We start from the raw sequence: 11,514 nt of genomic DNA on the forward strand, positions 1-11,514 counted from the left end.
ACCTAGCCCACTATCACTCCGGGAAGTAGTGGGAGCAAAGATGAATGGCCCTCGGATTGACAGGGGGTGGGGAGCCGCCTGAGCACCAAGTCAAATGCCCATGTGTTATTCATCCTATCAGCAGTATAAAGTAAAACTGAGGCAAAGGAACATTTGTCACTTTGAAGAGGACAATGAGAAAAAATTGAAATGGAACATTAAGAGGAGAATTTCTCCTTGTTTGAAGAAATCATTCAAAGGCATGACTTGACAAGAAACCAAAATGACCCAGAAGACAGCCAGTCTTTGATGCTGCTCTTCAGGCAATAGTTCTGAGAGAGACAGGACTGCCCTCCTGGTCCAAAGGAGAGCCATTAGCTGGGGAGTAAGGGGAAGAGTAATATTGTACAACAAGGTCGAACTCTATACAAAATGCCCACCTTAAACAGAAACGCTTCATGCAGTTTTCTACTTCAAATTAATACAGATCTCTAGTCTCTAAACAACATAATTGTAAGCAGAAAACCCTTGAAGCCAGAACAAGATTTACAGCCGTAGGTCTCAGGCGAGTCAGCCTCTTACACCTAGAACGGCCGATTCAGGTACCTTTCACATGGTATTTCCTTCATGGCTACATAGCCTACAGCTGCATTTTCAAAGCAGGTGCAATGGTCTTAAGATAACATTTTGCTTCCAGTTATAAAATAAGTAAGTCCTGGGATGTAATGTACAACATGGTGACTATCACTAGTACTGCACTGCATGTATGAAATTTGCTAACAATGGCCAACTAATCTTCGACAAAGCAGGAAAGAATATTCAATAGAAAAAAGATAGTCTCTTCAGCAAATGGTGTTGGGAAAACTGGATTGCAACGTGCAAAAGAATGAAACTGGACCACTTTCTTACATCATACCCAAAAATAAATTCAAAATGGATGAAAGACCTAAATGTGGGACAGGAAACCATCAAAATCCTAGAGGAGAACACAGCAGCAACCTCTTTGACCTCAGCTGTAGCAACTTACTAGACCTGTCACTGGAGGCAAGGGAAACAAAAGCAAAAGTGAACTACTGGGACCTTATCAAGATAAAAAGCTTCTGCACAGTGAAGGAAACAATCAACAAAACTAAAAGGCAGCCTACAGAATGGGAAGACATTTTTGTAAATGATGTATCTGATAAAGGGTTAGTATCCAAAATATATAAAGAACTTATCAAACTTAACACCCAAAAGCCAAATAAACCAGTTAAGAAATGGGAAGAAGGGGCACCTGCGTGGCTCCAGTCGATTAAGCATCTGCCTTCGGCTCAGGTCATGATCCCAGAGTCCTGGGATCAAGCCCCCGCATGAGGCTCCTTGATCGGGGAATATTACTCAGCCATCAGAAAGAATGAAATCCTGTCATTTGCAATGATGTGGATGGAGCTAGAGTGTATTATGCTAAGCGAAATAAGTCAGTCAGAGAAAGATATACCATATGTTTCACTCAGATGTGGAATTTAAGAAACAAAACATGAAAATGGGGCGGGGGAGAGAGAGGGAAAGGGAAACCATAAAAGAGACTCTTAACTATAGAGAACAAACTGAGGGTTGCTGGAGGGGAGCTGAGTGGGGGTAAGGGTTAAATGGGTGATGGGTATTAAGGAGGGCACTTGTGATGAGCACTGGGTGTTATATGGAAGTGATGAATCACTAAATTCTACTCCTGAAACTAATATTACACTACATATTAACTAGAATTTGAATAAAAACTTGAAACACAAAAAAATAAAATAAAATAAAATCCCATAAAAAATTATGTAGTCACACATCAGAACAAAAAGAGACATGAACCCAAAAAATACACTTTAAGAAAACAAAACAGAACAGACCAAAAGATCTGGTTTTTAGCTTTTCAATATGTATAAAGCCCTATAGTAATTACACAATAAAACACCTTGTAGCTGGCATGCCCCTAAGATGTTTGCATTTTAATTTGGGGATTTTGGATCCTGCTTACCGAATAAAATTTTCCTAACAAAATTTGGTGGACTTGAGCAAAATTTCTGATGTGCAATGGGAAAACAAGAATCTCAAATAGTTAGAAAGCAAATCACCTTTGTGGATTTAGTTGCCATTGACAGAAAAAGGCCATTGGGCTGGAAAGATAATCATCATTTAGCCAAAAGGCATGATATAGTCTGAAATTAAGGGGAAAAAAATTCTATTAAGTTAAAACAGCTGGAAAATGAAATCTTTTTTTTTTTAAAGATTTTATTTATTTATTTGACAGAGAGAGACACAGTGAGAGAGGGAACATAAGCAGGGGCAGAGGGAGAGGGAGAAGCAGGCTTCCCGTAGAGCAGGGAGCCTGATGTGGGGCTCGATCCCAGGACCCTGGGATCATGACCTGAGCCCAAGGCAGACGCTTAACGACTGAGCCACCCAGGTGCCCCAGGAAAATAAAATCTAATAAAGAAAATATTTAATTTAAAAAATTTGCTAACAGAGTAAATCTTAGAAGTTCTCATCACACACAAAAAATTGTAACTGTATGGCAATAAATGTTAACTAGACTTATTGTGGTGGTCATTTCACAATGTATACAAATACCATATCATTATGTTGTACATCTGAAACTAATATAATGTTATATATCAATTATATCTCAATTAAAAATATATATACCATCTTTTGTATTTTTAAAGAAATTCTCTATAAAAAGGTTGAAACCTTTTTGGGGTGGGGAAGTGGAGAAGGGTCAATTGTGCTCTACTTTCATTTGAATGATAACTCTTATGACTGTGAACAATAGGAAACACATCAATCCCCGTCAGTACAGATTCTTCTAAACAAAAGGTTCTGGAGATTATCTTAGACAATAGCATCATTTTACTGAGGAAATTGAGCTCACTAGATAGAGTATATAAAATAATTTCATGTCTCTACCCACTGGTTAGTGTTTTTAAGGGGTGAATTTTGAAGCCTTGAAGGAAGTCCAATTTCTACAAACTCTGTGCTTACATTTGTTTCTTCTCATGTCCAAGTCAATTCGGTTCCAAAGAGGGGCAGGTGCATTACAGCTGCAGGAAGCACCATTCACATTGGAGCCTTCCTTCCAGACGTGTGCCACACAGAGTCTGGGCAGGATGACTCAATGGCCCATCATGAATATTCCTTTAGCTGTTCGTGTTGGGTTAGGTAAAAAGGATGCACTGATTTCCACTGTAGATTTTCAAATGAACTGCTCTGGCTTTGTTCTTTCTGAAGTTGGTTAAATTTGAAGTTTAAACAAATAAGAAGAGCTATTTGGAAGACATTGCCTTTGTAAAGGAAAAAACAAACAAACAAACCCTCCTCTACGCTCTCCTAGGTTCTCTGGCTGGGGAACTGGAAGTTAACTGACCAAAGACAGATTAACAAGAGAAAAATAGTTTTTCACATATGCAGTGCTCATGAATGTGGGAGAATCTTGATGATGAGTAGCTCAAAGGGGTAGTTAGATCTTGAGGCTTAGATGCATCTTAACAAAGACCAATAAATTTGTAGAGAAGTGACAAGACAAAGGAAAAAGGGTTTAGGCTTTTAGGAGCAGCAGACTGTGGGAAGGTAAATGTATGTGGGACACTAATGGAAGGTAGGATTATTTTCCCGTTTGTTATGTAGAGGCCTCTCAGCGCTTCTCTGGCTACTGAGTCTACAGTTGTCTCTGGTGATTAGGAATCTAAGAGTTGCCTTTCCTTTCCTGGTATGGGAGTGGGAGACCCCATTACAAATGGAAATTAAGTTTCTGCTTTTAGGCAAATGGATAGGGAGGGCAGAGAGCTTTCTTGGCAACTGCTGTTTCTCAATTGTCTTTAGCTCAAAATAATCTTACGCCAAAGTGGCATAATTGGGGGTGGCATATTCTGATCTCCTACATTTTTTCCCAGCTGAACTTCTGACAACCACTGTGAATAAGAGATCATGGTCTCCATAGGCAGAAGTGATCTCTATTCTTATTTCCACAATCGCAATTCAGGCCATCATTAGCTAGGTCTATTGCTATGGGTTCTTCGTGATAATATATCGCCTCTCTAGCTTCATCTAGTACTCCTTGCCTTGTATTTCCCACTTTATTAACTCCAAATTATAGTCCCCTACAACCACCTTCCCATTTTGTGCCTCCATGATTTTGCTCCCATTGTTTCCTCTGCTTAGAACGCCCTTGCCCTCATTTTTCACCTGGCCAACTCTCATGCATCCTTTGGGACTAAGATCAGATCTGATGCTTCAGAAAGTTTCAATCATCTTCTCAACCCATCAGCTATGAAAAGTGACCCTCCTTTAGCAAAAACACTCCATACATTAAAGTAACTTGTCTCCCTACTAAATTGTAAGCTCCTTCAAACCACAGTAAAAGGAATCTGGGACATCAGCAAACACATTGTACCTTTAGCCCCTATTCCTGGTCAGGCTCCTCTGCCCAAGTAATTGGGAAGTTAATCCTCAGATAACATTCACCATTGGCTGTAGTCACTGCCATAGGACATCTCCAAGTAGGTTATAATTATATCATCTAATCACTGTTTATGGGCAATGAGTTGCATATCATGATTCACTCCCTGACACCCTAAAAGCTTTAGTCCTGAGATTCCAAGGCCAGGCAGAGAATTCATTTTGGGCAGTGAGTAGACTGAATATTTATTTATTTTAATTAATTATTTTTTTTTAATATTTAAAGTACCCAGGAGTAAAGCTGGCCTTACTTACAGGTGTGATCAGCCATTGTTTGTCTCTTTGGGTGATTTGCATTGCGGTAAATGCCTTGGAGACAGAAAGACCACCCTTAAAAATAAATCCCTGACAATTAAAGTATTTCAGTCATCCATGCTCAACTGATTTAGGGAGGATTAGCTCACACTGCCTCAGTATTTACAAGTCTGGTTGGTACAAGAAAAGAACATGTACTCCATTCTATTGATCTTACATGGTTTCAAATGTTATTTCGTGAGCCAGATCAATGATTGTTCTTAGGTCATTCTTACACAGAAGGATGCTTACTGACATGGATCTGTCATTCAGAGAAGTCTCTAAAGAAATAGTAAAAGTCTAGTGCTCACAACCAAAACTTGTTTCTGATGGTTAAATTGAATAAGCTATGCAAAAATAATTAGAAAAATTTTTAAAAATATTTTATTTATTTATTTATTTGAGAGAGAGTGAGAGAGCATACCCGTGAGTCGTGGGAGGAGCAGAGGGAGAAGGGCAAGACTCTGCACTGAGTGCGGGGCCCGATGTGGGGCTCAATCCCATAACCCTGAGATCATGACTTGAGCTGAAATCGAGAGTAAGACACTTAACTACTGAGCCACCCAGGCACCCCAAAAATATTTAGAAAATTTTAAAGCACTATAAAATTATAATAACTAAATTGTTGCTCTCTAATTCCCCCTTTTTTAGATTCTTGGTATGGTAGAAAAATTATCCTTCTTCCTCATTTCTTTTTTTTTTTTTTAAAGATTTTGTTTATTTATTTAACAGAGAGAGACACAGCGAGAGAGGGAACACAAGCAGGGGGAGCTGCAGAGGGAGAAGCAGGCTTCCCGCCAAGCAGGGAGCCTGATGCGGGGCTTGATCCCAGGACCCTGGGATCATGACCTGAGCTGAAGGCAGATGCTTAATGACTGAGCCACCCAGGTACCCCTTCATTTCTTTTTTTTTTTTTTTAAGATTTTAGTTATTTATTTGACAGAGAGAGAGAGAGAGAGCACAAGCAGGGGGAGACCAGGCAGAGGGAGAGGGAGAAGCAGGCTCCCTGCTGAGCAAGGAGCCTGATGCAGGACTTGATCCCAGGACCTTGGGATCATGACCTGAATGGAAGGCAGACAACTGACTGAGCCACCCAGGGGTCCCGATCTTCTTCATTTCTTTAACACATTAGAGATCAACACAGAACAGGCATTCAAAAAATATTTATGGAGTGAATGAATTGATGAAAGAACAAGAAAGATACAAAGAGAAAGAAAGATTGAATTATTGGCCTAAGTAACACCAAGAAAGCAGGCACCCTAGCTCTTAATAACCTCATCTTCACTATAATGGGGTTGAACTAGATGATCTTGAAAGTTTGCTTCAAGAGTTTTGTGACAGTCTCTTCAACAAATGGTGTTGGCAGAAGTGGACAGCTACATGCAAAAGAAAGATACTAGACCACTTTCTTACACCATACACAAATATAAACTCAAAATGGATTAAAGACCTAAATTTGAGACCTAAAACTATCAAAATCCTAGAAAAAACCACAAGCAATAATTTCTCTGACATTAGATTTAGCCACTTTTTTCTAGAAATGTCTCCTGAAATAAGGTAAACAAAAGCAAAAATCAACTATTGGGATTTGATCAAAATAAAAAGCTTCTGTACAGTGAAGGAAACAACAAAACTAAAAGGCAACATACAGAATAGGAGAAGATATTTTCAAATGACATATCTGATAAATGGTTAGTATCCAAAATATATAAAGAACTGACACAACTCAACATCCAAAAAACAAATAATCCAATTTAAAAAATGGGCAGAAGACATAAACAGACATTTCTGCAAAGAAGACATCCAGATGGTCAACAGACACATGAAAAGATATTCAACATCACTCATCATCAGGGAAATACAAATCAAAAGCACAATGAGATATCACTCACACCTGTCAGAATAGCTAAAATCAAAACCACAAGAAACAATAAGTGTTGGAAAAGATGTGGGCAGACAGGAACCCTCATGCACTGTTCATGGGAGTGCAAACTGGTGCAGCCACTGTGGAAAACAGTATGGAGATTTCTCAAAAAAAAAAAATAGAACTATTCTATGATCCAGTAATTGCACTACTGGGTAGTTATGCAAGAAACACAAAAACACTAATTCAAAAGCATATACGCACCCCTATGTTTATTGCAGCATTATTATAATAGCCAAATTATGGAAGCAGCCCAAGTGTCCATCAAAAGATGAATGGACAAAGAAGATGTAATATGTATATATGTATATGTATATGTGTGTGTGTGTGTGTGTGTGTATAGTGGAATATTATTCAACCGTAAAGAAGAATGAAATCTTGCCATTATGCAACAACATGGGGTTAAAGAATATAATGCAGGGTGAAATAAGCCAGTAAGAGAAAGAAAAATACCATATGATTTCACTCATATGTGGAATTTAAGAAACAAGCAAAGAAAAAAAAAAGGAGAGAGAGAAAAACCAAGAAACAGACTCTTAACTGTAGAGAACAAACTGATGGTGACCAGAAGGGAGGTGGGTGGGGGATGGGTGAAATAGGTGATGGGGATTAAGAGTACACTTATCTTGATGAGCACTGATATACAGAATTGTTGAATTACTATATTTCACACTTGGAAACTAATATAACAGTGTATATTAACTATACTGGAATTAAAAAAATTTTTTAAAAACCCCCTTTTTTTGTCAAATACCTAATTACCTTGGAGTAGCCCTGTAAGGTTTAAGAGTCCAACAAACCCAAGATTAACCCTCAAATCACGGAGGACCATAGAGCATATTTGTCATGAAGACAGTCAAAACCCTCTGCAAGGTCCCCTAATCTACCAGGATTATCAACCATGACGCCCATCTTCACTACACATTACTGACCTGTGTACTAGACAGGGTATGTGTATCTGAAGAAACTCAAAACAAGTCCTGGCCTTTGACGACTTTATGATATTGTGCAGAATTCTTTATTTAGTCAAACCTCAGCCCTGCAGAAAGTCAGCAAGCTACGCATGACAAAAGTAAGGGATCCTCATAGCTGTGGTCTGCAAAGAGAAAATGTACCACTGCTGTTGAGAACTGAGTTGGAATGAGACAGAGAGAAATTGGCAATCAAGCCAGAGAGCTGATGATTCTGCAATTAACAAAAGACTAAAATGCCTCAAAGAAACTTTTGCTTAGGGCAAAAATGTCTAGGTCACTGTTAGTCACTACGCCAGCAATTGTGAATTTTTACACTTAAACAGAATATCCGTAGAGACAGGGGGCTTGTGCTATATTAGCCTAATTCAATCTAAAACAGAATGTGATTAATCCTCACTAATCTTTCAGAAGGAAAGTATTGGTCTTCTCACATTTGTAACATCAACATTTAATGCTTCACTTTTTTTTTTTTAATCTTATGGGGAAAATTCTTCTTACTGATTTGGCATACTATTGATGAAGACAGAACATAATTGGGGGAGGTTAAAAAAAAGTGAGCAGAGAAAGAAAAATGTGTCAAATATTAAAGAACAGTATACCACTTGGTTTTTTTTTTATAAAAGAGTCTAGCTTTGGTAATCGTACAGCTACATGACAATAGTTATCATTGTGTAACAGTCAAATCTCATTAGTTTGGAGTTCAACAAGTAGGAGAAATAAAATCAATTTTCGGCACTGGTGTGAATAATCCAGTATGTCATTTTATCTGCACTGTAACAAAGACCGTGATAGGCCCTTTCTTCCTCAGCCAGGAAAGCTTTGAATAAGACAAGTTGATAGTGAGAATTAAATTATTCTGTTGTTTACTCTCCCCTCCTATTGGTAAACCATGATCATTATTCATAGATCTTCTTTCTTTTTCTGGCCATAGCACCTGATGGCTATACTTGTAATACAGAGCAGACAGACCTAAATATTTGTCATGAAGACAATCAAAACCTTTTCCTGTTGGCTGTGAAATGTTTTTGGCTTTGAAGAAGGTGTTATTAAGCTCATCAAATATATACAGCTAAGATGGTTTTTACCTGAAAAGAAACACAACTTTCTCTAAAGCAAATGAATATGGGAGTAAAATAAATATTTTCAGGGTGAGGGACCAGGAGAAAAAAGGGAAATGAGAAATAGAAGAGGAAAAAGAAAGGAAGAATACAGTGTCTTATGCAAGAGTTAAAGTTATCAAGATGTAAACACTTTTTAAATCCATCTTTCTAATTCACTTTACTCATGTAAATGGTTGTCATGAATTTCCAAATTCAACTGGAGACAAGTAAAGGAAAAATCAGAAGGCACTCAAGTACTGTGCTACAGTAGTCTTACGGGCACTTTTAATCTACTTACTCTTTGGGGGAAAGCCTTTTTCTGAAGCCAGAACATATAACGGGGCACCAGACAACAGAGGGAAGAATATGAAGATTTAAATACTATTCCCAATTCTATTCCTAATGCCCTGTCTGATCTTTAGCTTTCATTGATCCCTATGTTCACAAGTATCATTGAACTTGCTCCTCCAATAGATAGGATGGAATCCAGCTCCTGAGCAGGCCTTACAAGGCCCTTGGTAATCTAACACAACCAATCTTTCCATCTCCATCTCTTACCCCTGCCCTCATCCCACCCAGGGTAGTCCCCATTCCCTAAACACACCACCCTCTTCCTTTCAGATGGGCCATTCCCACTGCCTGGAATCCCCCTTTCCCCTCCCCCACACCTCCATGACCACATGACAGCCACCTGACACTCAAGTTTCCTTCAAATCCTGGATTGCCTTGGGGATGCTTTCTCCAAACTTCTAGGCCCATGTAACCCCATGTTCCAAAATGCAGGTTTATTATTATTCAGACAAGGAGATGATTGCCATTGAAAAGATCATTTGTTATTCACATTTCCCCAGGGGAGGAGGCAGGCAGTACCACACATGACCACCTGGGGAAGCACCACGGTCAGGAGGCAGAGGGAGTAAGGAGAAAATGTGGGTTAAAGCCTCGTATTTTGGTTTCTGCAGGAAAGGCAAGCCAAGACAAGGCAAGCCAGTTTAGGATTGGCGAGTTTGAACAATTTCAACAGGGGCTGGGGTGCAGGGGCTGTCTTTGGTTTTCTGGAGTCTGGCCCTGGAGTGATTAGGGCAGAGGAAAACTAGCCCTTGAGGGCGACTGCCCCACAGAGGAGGTGGTGGGGTGGGTCAGTTCTGGATCAGTTAGTTTGCTTGTGAAAGGTATGCTCCCTGGTGGGCAAGTTGTTTACTATCTCTAGGAATTGGCTAGCTCTGGGAAGTGTAGTCTTCTTGGAGTCAGCAAAGCCTCAAGATGTCAAAGCATCAGAATTATGGAAAATAAAAAGGCTTGATTAATAGGCCCCTTCCTGGTGTACTTTGTGTGATACCTTTGTAACATTTTGTACTCAAATTGTTTGTTCCTCAAGATCAGAGATCTCACCTTTGGAACTTGGATACACAAAGATCTAAAATTAAACAAGAAAAAAAAAATGAAGGCAGGTCATCCTTGATAGAGAACCAGAGATGAGTATTTTAAATAATCTCTTAATGTTGAATTTCCCAGAGTTTTCAAGATCACAAAGTTGAAATTGATGACTGCACTGGGAGTATTTATATATAAAGTCTATAGAGTCAGCCATCCATTGGCGGTCCAGTGCAGGTATGAGCAGCTCCAGCCAGGCCCAAATAAGCAGTCCTTAAGATTTCAGTGCCTTTGGGCCTACAGACTGGGTCCTCCATCATCTGTATGAGCTGAGCAGCACCTTATATTTATACTATTTCTTCAATATGGATTAAATCAATCATGACAGCAAATAGTATTCTTCCCTTAAATCATTCACTCAATCCCGCAAATGAACATCCTTTAGCCCACACTTGATTTTCACAAGAATAATAAACCAGGAGACAGAATGAGACGGAGACTCCTATTTTTCTGTGAAGATATTTCCCCTCTAAGAAACAAAATGGGAAAATATGCAAAGTAATTGCAGAATACATCTCTCTTAATGTCCTTGATTGTAGCCCATTCAGTAAGAACCCCAGAGAGCAGTGTGTGCCTCTGATAAGGGCCTGATTAGAGGAGAGCAATATACAATAAATGAGGCCTGAGGATTAGGGGAAATAGCAGGTTCCCGATACACGATGTCAACCAAAAGTAAGGAAGGATGGGGCAAAACAGATCAAGAAAGTCAGCAAGGGGAGAGAAAACAGAACCAGGACCAGTACATGGAAAAAAAGAAACGCATGTGCTAAATGATTGAGGTCATTCATTTAAGACCAACTTTCACTCCCTGTGATTGGCAACCAGAAAACACAGTCAACACTAAGTGAAATTCACTACTGCCATTGAACAAAATCTATAATAAAAAACAGCCAACTCCTCCTTTCTGCCAGTTACAACACCCTCCTCTTTCGGTCAAATGGAACCACTTAGGATTGTTGTAAGTGAGACAATGTATGTGAAAGCATCTAACATACTGAAGAGCAAATGGGGCTATTCAGTAAATGTTAGTGTTCCATTTCCTCCCCTGCATGCAATTTGGGAAAGGCTCCAAAGTTGTCCAGTACGTGGTCAATGGATAAGGGATACATTTATCCCACCAAAATTAAATTTCTTGGCTGGTGAGAAATGCAAGATTTTAGAGTAAGAAGGCCACAAAGGGACTCCATGTGTGGTCCTTTCCTACTATTACTCGCACTACCTGGCAATGTCCTTGGCTGTCCCTCACCGACAGCAGACAGCCTCTACCTTTCTCTTTGTGGCCAGAGGTTAGCGGGTGTATGTCCACCCACTTGGCAAATGTGGTGTTTCC

This window comes from Callorhinus ursinus, unplaced genomic scaffold (genome assembly GCF_003265705.2).
Source record: "Callorhinus ursinus isolate GAN/ISIS: 27379988/994484 unplaced genomic scaffold, GSC_fseal_2.0 scaffold6, whole genome shotgun sequence".
NCBI lineage: Eukaryota > Metazoa > Chordata > Mammalia > Carnivora > Otariidae > Callorhinus > Callorhinus ursinus.